This window comes from Hemiscyllium ocellatum, chromosome 21 (assembly GCF_020745735.1).
Source record: "Hemiscyllium ocellatum isolate sHemOce1 chromosome 21, sHemOce1.pat.X.cur, whole genome shotgun sequence".
In the NCBI taxonomy this organism is placed as follows: Eukaryota; Metazoa; Chordata; class Chondrichthyes; order Orectolobiformes; family Hemiscylliidae; genus Hemiscyllium; species Hemiscyllium ocellatum.
Window position 1 is genome coordinate 37,367,260 of NC_083421.1, and position 16,307 is coordinate 37,383,566.

At 40.7% G+C, this 16,307-nt stretch overlaps 1 long non-coding RNA gene across 1 annotated transcript; it reads left to right on the plus strand.

Moving 5' to 3' along the window:
* The first annotated feature begins 10 nt into the window (after positions 1-10).
* On the plus strand, positions 11-13,401 carry LOC132825824 (uncharacterized). Its single transcript, XR_009645818.1, has 3 exons — positions 11-100; positions 6,467-6,923; positions 13,123-13,401. It is a non-coding gene; the product is annotated as an uncharacterized LOC132825824 (long non-coding RNA).
* Positions 13,402-16,307: the final 2,906 nt, after the last annotated feature.

The following is a 16,307-nucleotide window of genomic DNA, read 5'->3' on the forward strand; positions in this document are numbered from 1 at the left end:
GGCAAATGGAGTCGAAACAGAGGTTAAAAGTTTTAGATTTTCGTCGTTTTTTTATATAAATGAACCTATTCAAAGAAGTCACTGCATACCTCTGGAGCAGGTAGGATTGGAACCCAGGCTCTGAGCTAGGGATATTACCATTGCACCACTAAAGATCCTTACAACCAGGCCACTTACTGTTGTGGTATTAACCAGTTTCTCTGTGATTAAGTCACTAAGTTCTGATCAGTAAGTATAATGTTCAGTTTGACGACTGTAGGCACAGGTGAGGCTGTGTAAGACTGCAGGAACCAACAGGCCATTTTCGTGCTAGTAGCAACTGCAAGAGGGTTTACAGAAGAGATGAGAGAGAACATAAGATCAGATGACATAGAAGCAGAAATTAGGCCATCAGCCCACTGAGTCTGCTTCACCATTCAATCATGGCTGATAAGTTTCTCAACCCCATTCTCCCGCTTTCTCCCTGTAACCTTTGATCCCCTTGTTATTCAAGAACCCATCTATCTCAGTCTTAAATGTACTCAATGACCTGGCCTCCACAGCCTATTGTCACAATGAATTCCATAGATTCACCACTCTCTGGCTGAAGACGTTTCTCCTTATCTCCATTTTAGAAGGTATTCCCTTTAATCTAAAGCTATGCCCCCGGGTCCTGGTCTCTCCTACCAACGTGAACATCTTCCCAATATCTACTCTGTCCAAGGCATTCAGTATTTTGTATGTATCAATTATATCCCCCCCCCCCCAATCTTTATAAATTCCATCAAATATAAACCCTGAGTCCTCATATGTTAAGCTTTTCCTTCCTGGGACCATTCTCATGAACCTCCTCTGAACATGATCCAAGGCCAATGCATCCTTCCTGAGATATGGGGCCCAAAACTGTGTACAATACTCCAAATGTAGTCTGACCAGAGCCTTATCGATCCTCAGAAGTACATCCCTGTTTTTATATTCAAGTCCTCACAAAATAAATGCCATCATTGCATTTGCCTTCCTAACTACTGACTCAACCTGCAAGTTTACCTTGAGAGAATCCTGGAATAGAACTCCCAAGTCTCTTTGCACTTCAGACTTCAGAATTTTCTCCCCATTTAGAAAACAGTCCATGCCTCTATTCTTCTTACCAAAGTGTATGACCTCACACATTCCCACGTTGTACTCCATCTGCCACTTTTTTGCTCAGTCACCTAACCTATCCAAGTCCTTCTGTCACCTCAATGCTACCTATCTTTGTATCATCTGCAAACTTAGCCAGAATGACCTCTGTTTCTTCATCTACATTGTCAATTTATAAAGTGAAAAGTTGTGATCCCAACACTGAGCCGTGTGCAACGTCACTTGTCACCGGCAGCCATCCTGAGAAGGACACTTTTATCTCCACTCTCTACTTTCTGCCAGACAGCCAAGCTTCTCTCCATCTTGCCTCTATCACCATGGGTCCTCATCTTACTCAGCAGCACCTTGTCAAAGGCCTTCTTGAAGTCCAGGTAGATAACATCTATTGGCTCTCCTTGGTCCAACCTGCTCCTTACTTCCTCAATGAATTCTAGAAGATTCATCAGGCATGACCACCTGTTGATGAAACCATGCTGACTTTGCCCTAGTTTACTATACACTTCTAAGTATTCAGAAATCTCATCCTTCACAATGGATTCCAGGAACTTACTCAAAACTGAGGTTAGACTAATTGCTCTGTAACTTTCTGCCTTTTTCCTTACTCCCTTTTTAAACAGGGGTGTAACATTAGCAATATTCCCATCCTCTGGGAGCCTCCCTGGTTCTAGTGATTCCTGAAAGTTCACCACTAACACCTCCACTATTGATTCAGCTATCTGCTTAGAACAGTGGGGTATAGTCCACCTTTGGTCCAGGTGATTTATCCACATTTAGGCCATTCAGCTTTTCTAGCACCTTTTCCTTGTTGATGGCCATCATATTCACCTCTGCCCCCTCATTCTCTTCTACTTTTGGGATATTGCTCATGTCTTCCTCCCTGAGGACTGACACAAAGTAATTGAAATAAAATAAATCGCTCTGTCACCTTAGTGGGATGATGTAATCTATCCTAAGATTCCTGCAATTTTTAAACACCAGTCCTCCACTGGTGTTTAAAATTGCAGGAATCTTAGCATAGATTACATCATCCCACTAAGTTGACAGTGATTTATTTTATTTCAATTTAATCTATTCGCAATTCACAATGTGGCTGCCTTTTCATTGGAGCACCAAGCACAAATTAGATAGCAATTTTGTGAAATATCTGGTCATTTGCAAACATGACTCTTGAGTTCCAGTTAGTTACCACTTGGTTCCTTTGCAATGATCTCACCCTTTAAATACAGATATGTTTGGTTCTGTGGGGCTTATTAACTAAGGTAACAGGAGGGTTGGGCACCTTTTGAGGAGCTTGTCCTTTATTTATTTTTGAAATTACTTTTGATAGGCAAGAGCTCAGCACTGTTTGAATCATTGACAATATTGTAATCAATTTCTGTGCTACAAAGACACAGGACTGACTTTTTTCCTTTTGTTTGGAATGGTAATACATAAAGCTGAAAAGGATGTGACGTGTTTGATTTCTTGTGTAGTGTTGACAGTTTGGATAAAAGCAAAGCACTGTGGATGTGGGAAGTCTGAAATAAGTGCTGGAGAAATTCAGTAGGTCCAGTAGCATCTATGGAAAGAGAAACTACATTCTGAAGTAGTTTCAGACAAGAAACATTAATTCTGTTTCTCTCTTCACAAATGATGCTAAACATGTTGAATTTTGTTAGCATTTTCTATTGACAGTCGTAAATGCTGGTTCACCAGAATGGAACATCTGTGGGTTTGAGTAACTAAAATAAATGGGAGACTGAGAAAATACCAATTTTAAATTAAATACTTTTCATAATTTTGGGACACACCAGAGCACTTTTCATCTAGTTAAGTTCCTCAAAAGTATAATTATTGTATGAAGAGGGAATATACACAAAAATTTAATGACTCTCTGACAGGGAAAATTATCGAATAAATCAGTTCAAATGATTTCTGAAAACATGAGGTTGATACAAGAGCAGTTCGCAGTTTGTCTATACCTTAAAATTAGACTAATGAGGTGCTAATCCTTGTTATCTTCTACTGTGTTATAATACTTAACTGTGAATTTTTAATTACATACATTGTGTAACAATAGCAGCTGCCAAGAACTGACTCAAAATGGTGCTGCATTGCATACTATTGCTACCTGATGACATATGATCCACGTGATTAAATATTTAATACTATAATTGCAAACAACATCACAAAATAATAAATATTAATTTCTACATTCTATAGAAAACATATATTGGCTAGGAACAAAATCAGAAATTGCTCAGACAGCTTAGTAAGTCTGGCAGCATCAGTTGACAGAAAGCAGGGTTAGTGTTTCAGGTCCAGTGACCCTCCTTCAGAACTCAGGTATTATCTAGGAGTGTACTGCAAGGCTTGATGCTTGCAGATTTTACAAAATCATTGCAACCCTTAGAAGGCATTAAACTTGACTGTCTGTTGTTGCTGTGCATTATAATGCATTTTTGTGGTTATAAAGAAACCAGAAGCTGTCCACTGGACTTGTATTGAACCATGGATGGTTCAAACATCTCCGTTTGCATGTTGGATCCTTTCATCATGCTATCTCACCAGTGGAATATTGTACAATGTCACTTTTATCCATGAAGTTGCCATACAATTTTGTATTTCTCAAATTGAGGCAGAGCAACACGTTTGGAGAGAGCTCCAAATGTGACTGCAGTGTAACAACAGATGCATAGATTAAAAAAATCTGGAGCTTCATGAGTGCTACAAATTAATTTAGTTTAGTAAGAAAACAAACTCAAATGTTGGACTGAAGGGTCTGTTTCTGTGCTGTCTGACTTTATGACTCTAATATTTATGTCATTCTGTCTATTGGAAAAGAACAGCTAGGCTTTGGCTTAAATATAAGCTTGGAGAACATCCTTGATCAGTGCAATGTAAATGTCATCGATGAGCAATTCTAGCATCTTCCTTTTATCAGTGAAGGGCTAATGTAGTTTGCTTTTGATCAGGTTAATGAGATTGAGACTGTAAATTGTCAGAGTTCTGGAGTCTCTTGATTGTAAATATAGAAATATGTTGACAGTCACATCCATCACAAATCTGTTTATGCCATTGTGGCATTGGTGCAATTGCGCTTAGATTTTTCTTTGATTTATATAACATGTTCTCAGCCAAAGAGAGCGTTGAGGGGGATGGGAGGACCATGGAGCAAAGGGTACATGTTGGGGGTCAGCACACTCGCCAAATACATGGCTGCTTGCTGGGCATGATCATGATGTTGAAAGTGTACAAACGCTGAAAGCCTGGACTTGAACCTTTATTATTATTATTATTATTTCTGGGAATATAGACCATAAAATGTAAGAGCAGAATAAGGCCATTTGGCCTATTGAGTTTGCTCCACCACTCAATTATGGCTGATATGTTTCTCAACCCCATTCCCCTGCCTTTTCCCGGTAACCCTTGATCCCCTTACTAATCAAGAACCGATCAATCTCTGTCTTAAGTAAAACTCGAAGACTTTGCCTCCACTTACCCATGTGACAATGAGTTCCACAGATTCACTATCCTTTGCATGAAGAAATTCCTCTTAATCTTAGTTTTAAAGGGTCTCCTCTTCACTCTGAGACTGTGTCTTCATGGACTAGTCTATCCTACTTGTGGAAACATCTTCTCCATGTTCATTCTATCCAGGTCTTTCAGTGTTCAATATGTTTGAATGAGATCCCTTCTCATCCTTCTAAAATCCATTCAGTACAGACCTAATACTAATGTGACAAATGCTTCATTCCCAAGATCTTTCTTGTGAACCTCCTCTGGACCTCTTACAATGCTATCCCATCCTTCCTTAGATATGGGTCCAAACTACTCACAATATTCCAAATAACCAGAGCCTTAACAACCTCATACAGCCTTATACAGACTCAGCAGTACGTCTCTACTGTAGTATCCAGCCCTCTTGAACATTACATTTGCCTTCCTAACTGCCAACTGGACCAGCATGTTAACCTTAAAAGAATCGTAAACCAGGACCCCCAAGTCCCTTTGTGCTTCAGATTTCCAAAGCCTTTTCGCAATTTAGACTATAGTCAAGGCATCCATTCTTCTTGTCAAAGTGCATTACTTCACACTTTCCCACATTATATTCCATCTCCCACTTTTTTGCCCACTCTCCCAGCCTGTCCAAGTCCTTCTGCAGCCTCTCCACTTCTTCACACGACCTGCCCCTCCACCTATCTTTGTGTCATCTGCGAACCTAGCAACAATGTCACAGTTCCTTCATCCAGATCGTCAATAATGTTGTGGTCCCAATACTGATCTGTACGGAACTCCACGAGTCACCATTTGCCATCCTGAAAAATATCCCTGCTCTCTGCCTTCTGCCAGTCAGCCAATCCTCTATCAATGCCAATACCTTGCCCATATACCATGGGCTCTTATCTTATTTCACAGCCTCCTGTCCAGCACCTTGTCAAAGGCCTTCTGGAAATCTAAATAGATCACATCCACTGGATCTCCTCTGTCTAACTTGCTCATTATTTCCTCAAAGAATTCTAACAGATTTGTCAGGCGTGACCTCATCTTGACAAGGCCACACTTACTCAGCCCTATTTTACCATGCACTTCCAGGTACTCCATAACCTCACCCTTAATAATGGATTCTAAAATCTTACCAATGATGGAGATCAGGTTAATAGGTCCATAGTTTCCTGTCTTCTGATTCCCTCCCTTGTTAAATATTGGCCATTTTCCAGTCCTCTGGGATTCTCCATGACACTCCAATGATTCCTGAAAGATCAGCGCTGTTGATGACCAGTTTATTGAATGACTTATATTGTCACATGCATTTTACAGCAAGAATACAATAAAACACTGTGAAAAGCTTTCATTTGTTGCCATGATTCAGTGCCATGTTGAATAACTTAAGAATAAGGGAAAATAAAGAAACGTATAATGTTGCCAGTGTTGGGGAGAGGCTGAATAGGTTGAGGCTGTTTTCCCTGGGAGTGTCGGAGGCTGAGGGGTGACCTTATAGAAGGTTATAAAATCATGAGGGGCATGGAAACGAAAAATAGACAAGGTCTTTTCCTTGGGGTGGGGGAGTCCATAACTAGAGGACATAGGTTTAGGATGAGAGGGGAAAAATTTAAAAGGGACCTAGAGGGCAACATTTTCACGTAGAGGATAGTGCATGTATGGAATGAGTTGCCGGAGGAAGTGATGGAGGCTAGTACAATTACAATATTTAAAAGGCATCTGAATGGGCATATAAATAGCAAGGATTTCGAGGAATATGGGCCAGGAGCTGGCAAATGGGAATAATTTGAGATATCTGTTCAGCATGGATGAGTTGGACTGAAGTATGTGTTTATGTGATGTACATCTCTATGACTTTATATAGCTGAAAGAGAGTCCATCAGTCCTGAGCCAGCTCACAATCAATGATGCCTGTGCCACCATCCATCCTCCTGTGCCTCGCTGCTGCCTACGCCAGACCCAACCAATGTTGAAGTCATCAATCCTCAGGAGCCATCTTTCACCACTGTGCCGATTCTCTTCCTCCGCACTGCTGCCTGTGCCAGACCAACCAACATCAGTGTCATGTCTCTCTCCATTGGGCCGAGCTCACTGATGTTGCACTGATACCATTCCACCTTCTGTCATCACTTCACCGCCACCAGCGCCGGACCCAACCAATGACAAAGTTATCGATTCTCAGGTACCATCTTCCACCGCTGGGGCTGACTCACTGACAACACCTCCACTAATGCAACAGCCACTGATTCCAATGCAAGTTCCTGTGGTGACTCTAGAAAAATCAGTCATGCCTCTACAATCATCTCTCCTTCAGAAACGAGGTTGTAGTCCGTCTGGTCTGAGTGATTTATTCACCTTTAGACTTTTCAGCTTCATCAGTACCTTCTCCTTATTGATGGCCACTACACTCACCTCTGTCTCTGAGTCTTTTGAAGTTTTGGTATGTTGCTGGTGTCTTCCACTGTGAAAACTGATCAAAATCACCTATTCAGTTCCTCCACCATTTCTTTGTTGCCCCATTACTACTTCTCCAGCCTCATTTTCCAGCAGTCCAATATCCACTCTTGCCTCTCTTTTACCATTTAGATATCTATAAAAACTCTTGCAATCTTCTTTTATATTACTAAATAGCTTCCTCTCATATTTCATCTTGTCCATAATTATTACATTTTGGTTATCCTCTGCTGGCTTTTAAAGACTTTCAAATCCACTAATATTCACCACTTTGAATACTTACTTCCCTTGTCAGTCAATATTTATTGATTTGAGATTTTATTTGATTTGATTTATTATTGTCGCATGTACTGAATTGCGCGAAAAGTTTAGTTTTGCGTGCAGTACAGACAGATCACACCATACAAAGATCATAGGATGATAGAACAGAGCAAGGAACACAAAGTTACAGCTGCACAGAAGGTGTGCAAAAAGGCAAGATGAGCATTATTTGAAATTTGAGAGGTCCATTCAGAAGTCTAATAACAGCAGGGAAGAAGCTGTTCTTGAACTTGTTGGTACGTAAATTTAACCTTTTGTATCTTTTGCCCGATAGAGGTTGGAAGAGATTATAAACCAGGGTGAGAGGGGTCTTTGATGATGTTGGCTGCCTTTCCAAGGCAGCAAGAAATATAGATGAAGTTGCCATACCAAGCCATGATGCATCCAGATAGAATGTTTTCTATGGTGCATCTATAGACATTGGTGAGAGTTTTTCTGGACATGCTGAATTTCCTCAGCCTCCTCAGGAAGGAGAGGTGTTGTTGTGCTTTCTTGACCATCGCATCAATGTGGGTGGTCCAGGAAAGATTGTTGGTGATCACACCTAGGAACTTGATGAATTAGAATTCCTACAGTGCGGAAACAGGCCTTTTGGTCCAACAAGTCCACATTGACCCCCGAAGAGTATCTCACCCAGACCCATTTCCCTACACCTATTACCCTATGTTTCCCCTAACTAATGCGCCTGGCCTACACACCCCTGAACACTATGGGCAATTTAGCATGACCAATTCACCTAACCTGCATGTCTTTGGATTGTGGGAGGAAACCAAAGTACCAGAGGAAATCCATGCAGACACGGGGAGAATGTGCAAACTACACACACACACACACACACACACACACACACACACACACACACACACACACCTAAGGCTTGAATCAAACCTGGGACCTGGTGCTGTGAGGCAGCAGTGCTAACCACTGAGCCACCATGCCACCCATGGTGCTCTCGACCATCTCTACCTCAACTCCATTGAAGTAGATAGGGGCGTGCTCTCCTCCTTACTTTGTGAAGTCAATAATCAGCTCTTTAGCTTTGCTGGCATTGAGAGAGAGATTGTTATCTTTCCATCACACCACCAATCACTCCATCTGTTTCCTGTATTCTGTTTCACCATTGTTTGATCCCCAGCCTACAACTGTGCTGTCATCAGCAAACTTGTAGATGGAATTCAGACAAAATTTGGTCACAGAGACATGAAAGTACAGGAAGTACAGTAAAGTACCGAGAACACAACCTTGTGGGGCACCAGTGTTGAAGATTGTCATGGAGGAGGTGTTGTTGTCTATCCTCACTGATTGTGGTCTGTGGGTCAAGAGGTTGAGATTCCCTTCACTGAGGGCAGAGCAGAGACCTAGGTCTCAGAGCTTGGAGATTAGTTTGGTTGGGATTATAGTGTTGAAGGTGGAGCTGTAGTCAATAAGTAGAAACCTGATGTAAATATCCTTATTATCCAGACCTTCCAGGAATGAGTGTAAGGGCTAGGGAGATGGTGTCTGCCATGGAACTGTTGCATCAGTAGGCAAATTTCAAGGGATCAAGGCTAGCTGGGAGCTAAAGTTGATATGAGGCAAGACTAACCTCTTAAATTACAGTGCCTCTTACCCTTGCGAAGGTGGCGGTGGCCTTTCTTATTGAACCACTGTAGTTTGTATGGCAGACGTGCACCAACAATGCTTAGGTAGGCTGTCCCAGGATCTCAAGCTGGTAATAATGGTAGAATGGCAATATATGTCCAAGTGAATGATAGTATGTCATTTGGATGTACTGTAGATTGTGGCAACATGTCACACAACTTATAAGAAGACCCCATTATTTTGATGCCCAAAAATCATACTTTTGCATATAATCATTTTATAGGTTGACATACCTATTCAGTTGTGAAATGCCTGCATTATACATTAAAATGTAAGATATACAAATGCATTAGTGGTCAGCCTCAAAGTTTCATCCCTCAATATTTCACTTGGTTTCTACTTCTTCAGGTATGGAATTGTGCGGTCAATATGACTCTGTTGAGAAGATGTTGTTGACGCACACCCACAAGGAGCTTTCAAATAATCTGCTCTTGCAACATGCCGAGTTATGAACAGAAATGAGTCATTTAGCAATAACAAATCTAGTATGTAGTTGGTTTCAAGCTGCATGTCATAACCTTTGTTATCTGACCTTAACAGCAATGAAGGAATTTAGAGTCATAGAGGTGTACAGCATGGAAACAGACCCTTTGGTTCGACCTGTCCATGCTGACCAGATATCCCAACCCAATCTAGTCCCACCTGCCAGCACCCATCCCATTATCCCTCCAAACCTTTCCTATTCATATACCCATCCAAATGCCTCTTAAATGTTGCAATTGTACCAGCCTCCACCACTTCCTCTGGCAGCTCATTCCATACACATACCACCCTCTGTGTGAAAAAGTTGCCCCTTATGTATCTTTCCCCTTTCACCCGAAACCTAAGCCCTCTAGTTCTGTACTCCCCGACCCCAGGGAAAAGACTTTGTCTATTTATCCTATCCATGCCCCTCATAAAGTCACCCCTCAGCCTCCGACGCTACAGGGAAAATAGCCCCAGCCTGTTCAACCTCTCCCTGTAGCTCAGATCCTCCAACCCTGGCAACATCCTTGTAAATCTTTTCTGAACCTTTTCAAGTTTCACATCATCTTTCCGATAGGAAGGAGAGCAGAATTGCACATAATATTCCAACAGTGGCCTAACCAATGTCCTGTACAGCCGCAACATGACCTCCCAACTTCTGTACTCAATATTCTGACCAATCAAGGAAAGCATACCAAACGCCATCTTCACTATCCTATCTACCTGTGACTCTACTTTCAAGGAGCTATGAACCTGCACTCCAAGGTCTCTTTGTTCAGCAACACTCCCTAGGACCTTACCATTAAGTGTATAAGTCCTACTAAGATTTGCTTTCCCAAAACACGGCACCTCGCATTTATCTGAATTAAACCCCATCTGCCACTTCTCAGCCCATTGGCCCATCTGGTCCAGATCCTGTTGTAATCTGAGTTAACCCTCTTCGCTGTCCACTACACCTCCAATATTGGTGTCATCTGCAAGCTTACTAACTGTACCTCTTATGCTCACATACAAATCATTTATGTAAATGACAAAAAGTAAAGGGCCCAGCACCAATCCAGCACTCCATTGGTCACAGGCCTCCAGTCTGAAAATCAACCATCCATAACCACCCTCTGTCTTCTATCTTTTGAGCCAGTTCTGTATCCAAATAACTAGTTCTCCCTGTATTCTATGAGATCTAACCTTGCTAATCAGTCTCCCATGGGGAACCTTGTTGAACGCCTTACTGAAGTCCATATAGATCACATCTACTGCTCTGCCCTCATCAATCTTCTTTGTTACTTCTTCAAAAGCCTCAAACAAGTTTGTGAGACATGATTTTCCATGCACAAAGCCATGTTGATTATCCCGAATCAGTCCTTGCTTTTCCAAATACATGTACATCCTGTTCCTCAGGATTCCCTCCAACAGCTTGCCCACCACCGAGGTCAGGCTCACCGGTCTATAGTTCCCTGTCTTATGTTTACTGCCCTTCTTAAACAGTGGCACCACGTTTGCCAACCTCCAGTCTTCCAGCACCTTATTTGTGGCGATCGATGATACAAATATCTCTGCAAGAGGCCCAGCAATTACTTCTCTAGCTTCCCACAAAGTTCCCAGTACATCTGATCAGGTCCTGGGGATTTATCCACCTTTAACCATTTCAAGACATCCAGCACTTCCTCCTCTGTAATCTGGACATTTTACAAGATGTCACCATCTATTTCCCTACAGTCTATATCTTCCATATCCTTTTCCACAGTAAATACTGATGAAAAATATTCATTTAGTATCTCAGCCATTTTTTGTGGCTCCACACAAAGGCTGCCTTGCTGATCTTTGAGGGGCCCTATTCTCTCCCTAGTTACCCTTTTGTCCTTAATATATTTGTAAAAACCCTTTGGATTCTCCTTAACTCCATTTGCCAAAGCTATCTCATTTTGCTGTTTTTGCCATCCTGATTTCTCTCTTAAGTATACTCCTACTTTCATTATACTCTTATAGGGATTCACTCGATCTATCCTGTCTATACCTGACATATGCTTCCTTCTTTTTCTTCACCAAACCCTCCATTTCTCTAGTCATCCAGCATACCCTACACCTACCAACCTTCCCTTTCACCCTGACAGGAATATATTTTCTCTGGATTCTTGTTATCTCATTTCTGAAGGCTTCCCATTTTCCAGCCGTTCCTTTACCTGCAAACATCTGCCTCCAATCAGCTTTTGAAAGTTCTTGCCTAATACCGTCAAAATTGGCCTTTCTCCTATTTAGAACTTCAACTTTTAGATCTGCTCTATCCTTTTCCATCACTATTTTAAAACGAATAGAATTATAGTCGCTAGCCCCGAAGTGCTCCGCCTCTGACATTTCGGTCACCTGCCCTGCCTTATTTCCCAAGAGTAGGTCAAGTTTTGCACCTTCACTAACCGGTACATCCACATACTGAATCAGAAAATTGTCTTGTACACACTTAAGAAATTCCTTTCCATCTAAACCTTTAACACTATGGCAGTCCCAGTTGATGATTTTGATGTTAGTTTAAAAAAATCAAGACCAAATGCATCATTAAGAAAGCATTCAAACACTGAACTTGAAATGTATGCATCAGATAAAGTCCTTAATTCATTGGAATGGTTACATTCTTACCAAAAATGCATTTCTTATGTACAAACCCCGAGTTCAGCAAAACTTTCAGAGTGACAGTGAATTAATACAGCTGGAGTTTCAACTATTTTCTTTATCACATTGTGGGATTCTATTAATGGACGAAGTGTCATCAAAACAATCAAAAATGCTGAATATCCAATTCAGATGGAGAAGAAGATGTTTTGTGCTTGACAAATGATTTTTAAAGAGAAGGCAGTGACCTAGTGGTATTATTGCTGGACTGTTAATCCAGAGACCCAGGTAATGTTCTGGGGACCCACATTCAAATCCTGCCATGGTAGATGGTGGAATTTGAATTCCACAAAAATCTGGAATTAAGTGTCTAATGATGACCATGAATCCATTGTCAATTGTTGGAAAAAACAATCTGCTTCACTAATATCCTTCAAGAAAGGAAACTACCATCCTTAGCTGGTCTGATCTACATGTGACTCCAGACCTAGAGGCATGTGGTTGACTCCTAACTGCCCTCTGGGCAATAAATACTGGCCTAGCCAGTGATGCCCTCATCCCATGAATGAATAAAGAAAAAGCTGATCCAGAGTGGGATCCTTCCAATGATGCCGTAGCCAGAATGAATTCAGTGAACTATTTGTGTCATGCTGAAGGCAAGGAATTTAATTGTTTTTAAAACTCTTTCATCGTGGTTAAGGGTATCCTTGTGCATTTACTTCATTTAACGTGCTACTGAGATTATTGTGAATTATCAATATTATTTTTTCCTTTATGTTTCAAAATAGCAACCACCTGTTTCAGACATGCTTCACATCTTGTACATAATGTATAAGCTGTCCCATTTTCATGGGGAGCTTTGCAGGTTTCTAAGCTCGGCGTATTTTACATGATCAATGGTAGCAGTCTTCTCTCGTCCTCTCAGGTGGTTCAGTGCTAATTCTGGGCTGAGGAAGGTGGGGATTGTTTTAGCTGAAGATCTGGAGCTGTGTGTACTCAGGCCTTACTCATTGCTCACTGTTACTCTTTTTTTAGGAACACCAAGGAATAGAATAGATAGAGGACAGAATTGCCTCTTTTGGATTTGATTTATTATTTCCTGGCTGAGTAGGGAATGTCTGAATCAAACTGTATGGGATCAGCCAGATGGATTTTCCTGCCGAACTTGTACACCCAGTTGCAAAACAGAGCTAATCAGAAGTAATCTTTTGACCTGGATAACCTGAACTGAGATACATGTATAACAACAAACTGCTTTGGTCTGGAGAAAACTAACTTGATTTATGTCTAATGGAGATACATTAAAACATAAGTTTGGACAAACAATTATGATTTACGATTATATATCAGTTACTGAATCTTGTTTATTGCCTCATCAAGACATTAACAGCATTTCTTTATTCTGCTCCTTCATCACATAATATAATAGCCAATTAAGAAATAAAAAATTTGCATTAATACTGCACTTTGTCATTGTCTCAGAACATCCCCATCCCTTCATAAGAAATAAATTATTTTTGACCTGTGATCACTGTTGTTATGTAGGCATACTTAATAGCGAATATACACGGGGCAAAATCCTCCAAACAAACTGTCAAATGACTAGACATTCTGTTATAATGCTGTCAGAATATCAGGTTGGTTGACTGATTTCTTTGAATAGTATTTACGTTTTTTTTAATATCAAAACAAACAAGTACACATACTCTGAGTTGCTTTATTTAATTTCTAATATGACGTAGTAGGAGTAAAATTTGGATGAACTTTACCTTTTGTTCTTTTCTTTGTGATGTTTATTATAAAGACTGTCATTTTCACAACAGATAATATTCTGTATTTCTGTTGCTCTTGGTGTTTTGCATCTGTAAAATTTAAAAAAAAGTCCCATTAGTTCAGATTCTCTTGTGGTTATATCAGTGATTGTATTATATCTTAGAGTGGAATATCCCAATTTGATTCCTAGTCTGCGTTACATTATCTGATCTAAGATAAATCAGTAAATTGTCTGCTCACATTGCAGCAACATTGCTAGGCTGGGTTGGAGAAATAAGAGTCAGCATTAAGAAAATACGCTTCTTTCTATTAATGAACAACAGAACATGCTGGGGAAACCTGTAGGTTTGGCAGGATCTGTAGAGATAGAAAGACAGTTCATATTTCCAATTCAATATGACACTTCTTCAGAACTTTATTCATTGTTCATTCCATTTAAAAATCTTTTTAGACACAAAACTCTCTCTCCACTGTGCTGTTGAGATTCTCTATCGCTTTTGTTTTATTTCAGATCTTCAGATTTTATTTTGCTGTTTGCTGTTAAGCCTTGTTCAAGCGTACATTGAATATAGAGGAAATGCATATTAGACAATTAGTAAGCATGTGATGGGCTCTGATCTTATGGTCTGCAATAATTTTATTATGGCATGAATATAACTGCTTGAATTAAAGTACAGCGTAAGACCTGGACCGCAGAGAAAGAAAGAAGTTGCATTTATTTTGTGGGGGGTTACCACCCTTGTGATGTCGCAAAGCATTTTACAACCAAATATGTTTTGAAGTCTACTACTGTTGTAAAATAGAAAACACAGCTGTCCAATTATGCACTTCAACAGCCCATAAGCACCAACGTAATAACGACAGGATCATTGTAACAATGCCGGTTAAGCAATACATATTAAACAGGATATGACCAAATGTTTATCTCTTTTAAGTAATGCTGAGCAATTTGGAACATTCATCTGAAAGAATACGCAGAGCCACTGTTTAATAATTCGTCCAACAGCTGATGACTCTAACTGTGCAGCATTATCTCAGTAATCTGCTAACCTAACCTACAGACTAATGCCTATGGAGTGGAGCTTGAATGTACTACCTATTTTCCTGGAAGCAAGAGTGTTACCCACTGAGCAATGGTTGTTGGTTGTTAGGAGAGAGAGGAAGAAAGCAAATTTGTATGCTTGAAACCAGGACAGTCAATGCTTTAAACTGCTTAGAGAAAAAGGAAGCTGTTTTAAATGCAATATGCCCTGAGTTGAACAATTTCAAGAGAATGGTTATTTTAGCCTCCACAGTTTGATTTAAGAATTCTGCACCTAACAGCTGAGATTCAATTACTCCTGCCAAATGGAAATATTTTCATCTGCCTTTGCAACTAGTGAACAGGTAAATGACCTTAAGGCAGAATACTTGTAACCAAGCAAGTGAGACTCGTTGAATCATCGATGACAATCAGAAAGGTTACAGCACAAAAGGAGTTATCTTGCCTGTTTGACCTCACTGCGAGAGTAGCTCACTTAATGCCACACCCTGCCATTTGGAACAAATTTTTTCTTCCCAAATTTGATCCAGTCCTTCCTTAAATCTCCACCAGGCTGCCAGCAGCTAACTCCTGATCTTAACTGCTTTCTGCAAAACACCTTCTCCTCATGTTGCCAAGGCTTCCTTTGTTGTACTCCTTAAATTGATGCCCTCTGAGAATTGATCCTTCCATGAAGGGGAACAGCTTCTGTACAGATTCCACATGATTTTGAACATATGTATCAACATTCCACTCAGCCTTGGGTTTATTTTATATTCTTTCATGGGATGTAGGTATTGCTGACTGGATCAGTATTTATTTACCTATCACCTTGAGAACGTGGTGGTGAGCTGCCTTCTTGAACCGCTGCAGTCTGTTTGCTGCAGGTAGACCCAGTGACATTGAAGGAATGATAAAATGTTTCCAAATCTGGATAGTGTGCAGCTGGGACAGAAACTTGTAGAGGATGGTGTTCCCACGCATCTACTGCCTTCTAGATGATAATGGTCATTGATTGGGAAGATGTTGTCTAAGGGCTTCGGTGAATTTCGGCAAGGCACCGTGTAGATCGTACACAATGATGCTATTCTGCATCAATAGTGGAGGGAGTAGATGCTTGTGGATATGGTATCAATCAAACTGGCTGCTTTGATGTGATGATGAGAAGCCTCTTGAGTGTTGTTAAAGTTGAACTTATCTGGACAAGTGGGGGATATTATGTCACAATCCCAAGGACTGAACAGGCCCAGTGCATTCTGTAATCGATGATGGCCCAATGAATGCGTAAAACAAACATAACTTTGTACCTGAACTGGTCCAGATTAGGTCAGTGTGATAAACCACCTTGATCCCAGAGATTTGCCAATCAGCATTCAGTTATGTTCACTCTCCGGGATGGAAACCAGTGGAGTGCAGAGTGTGCAAG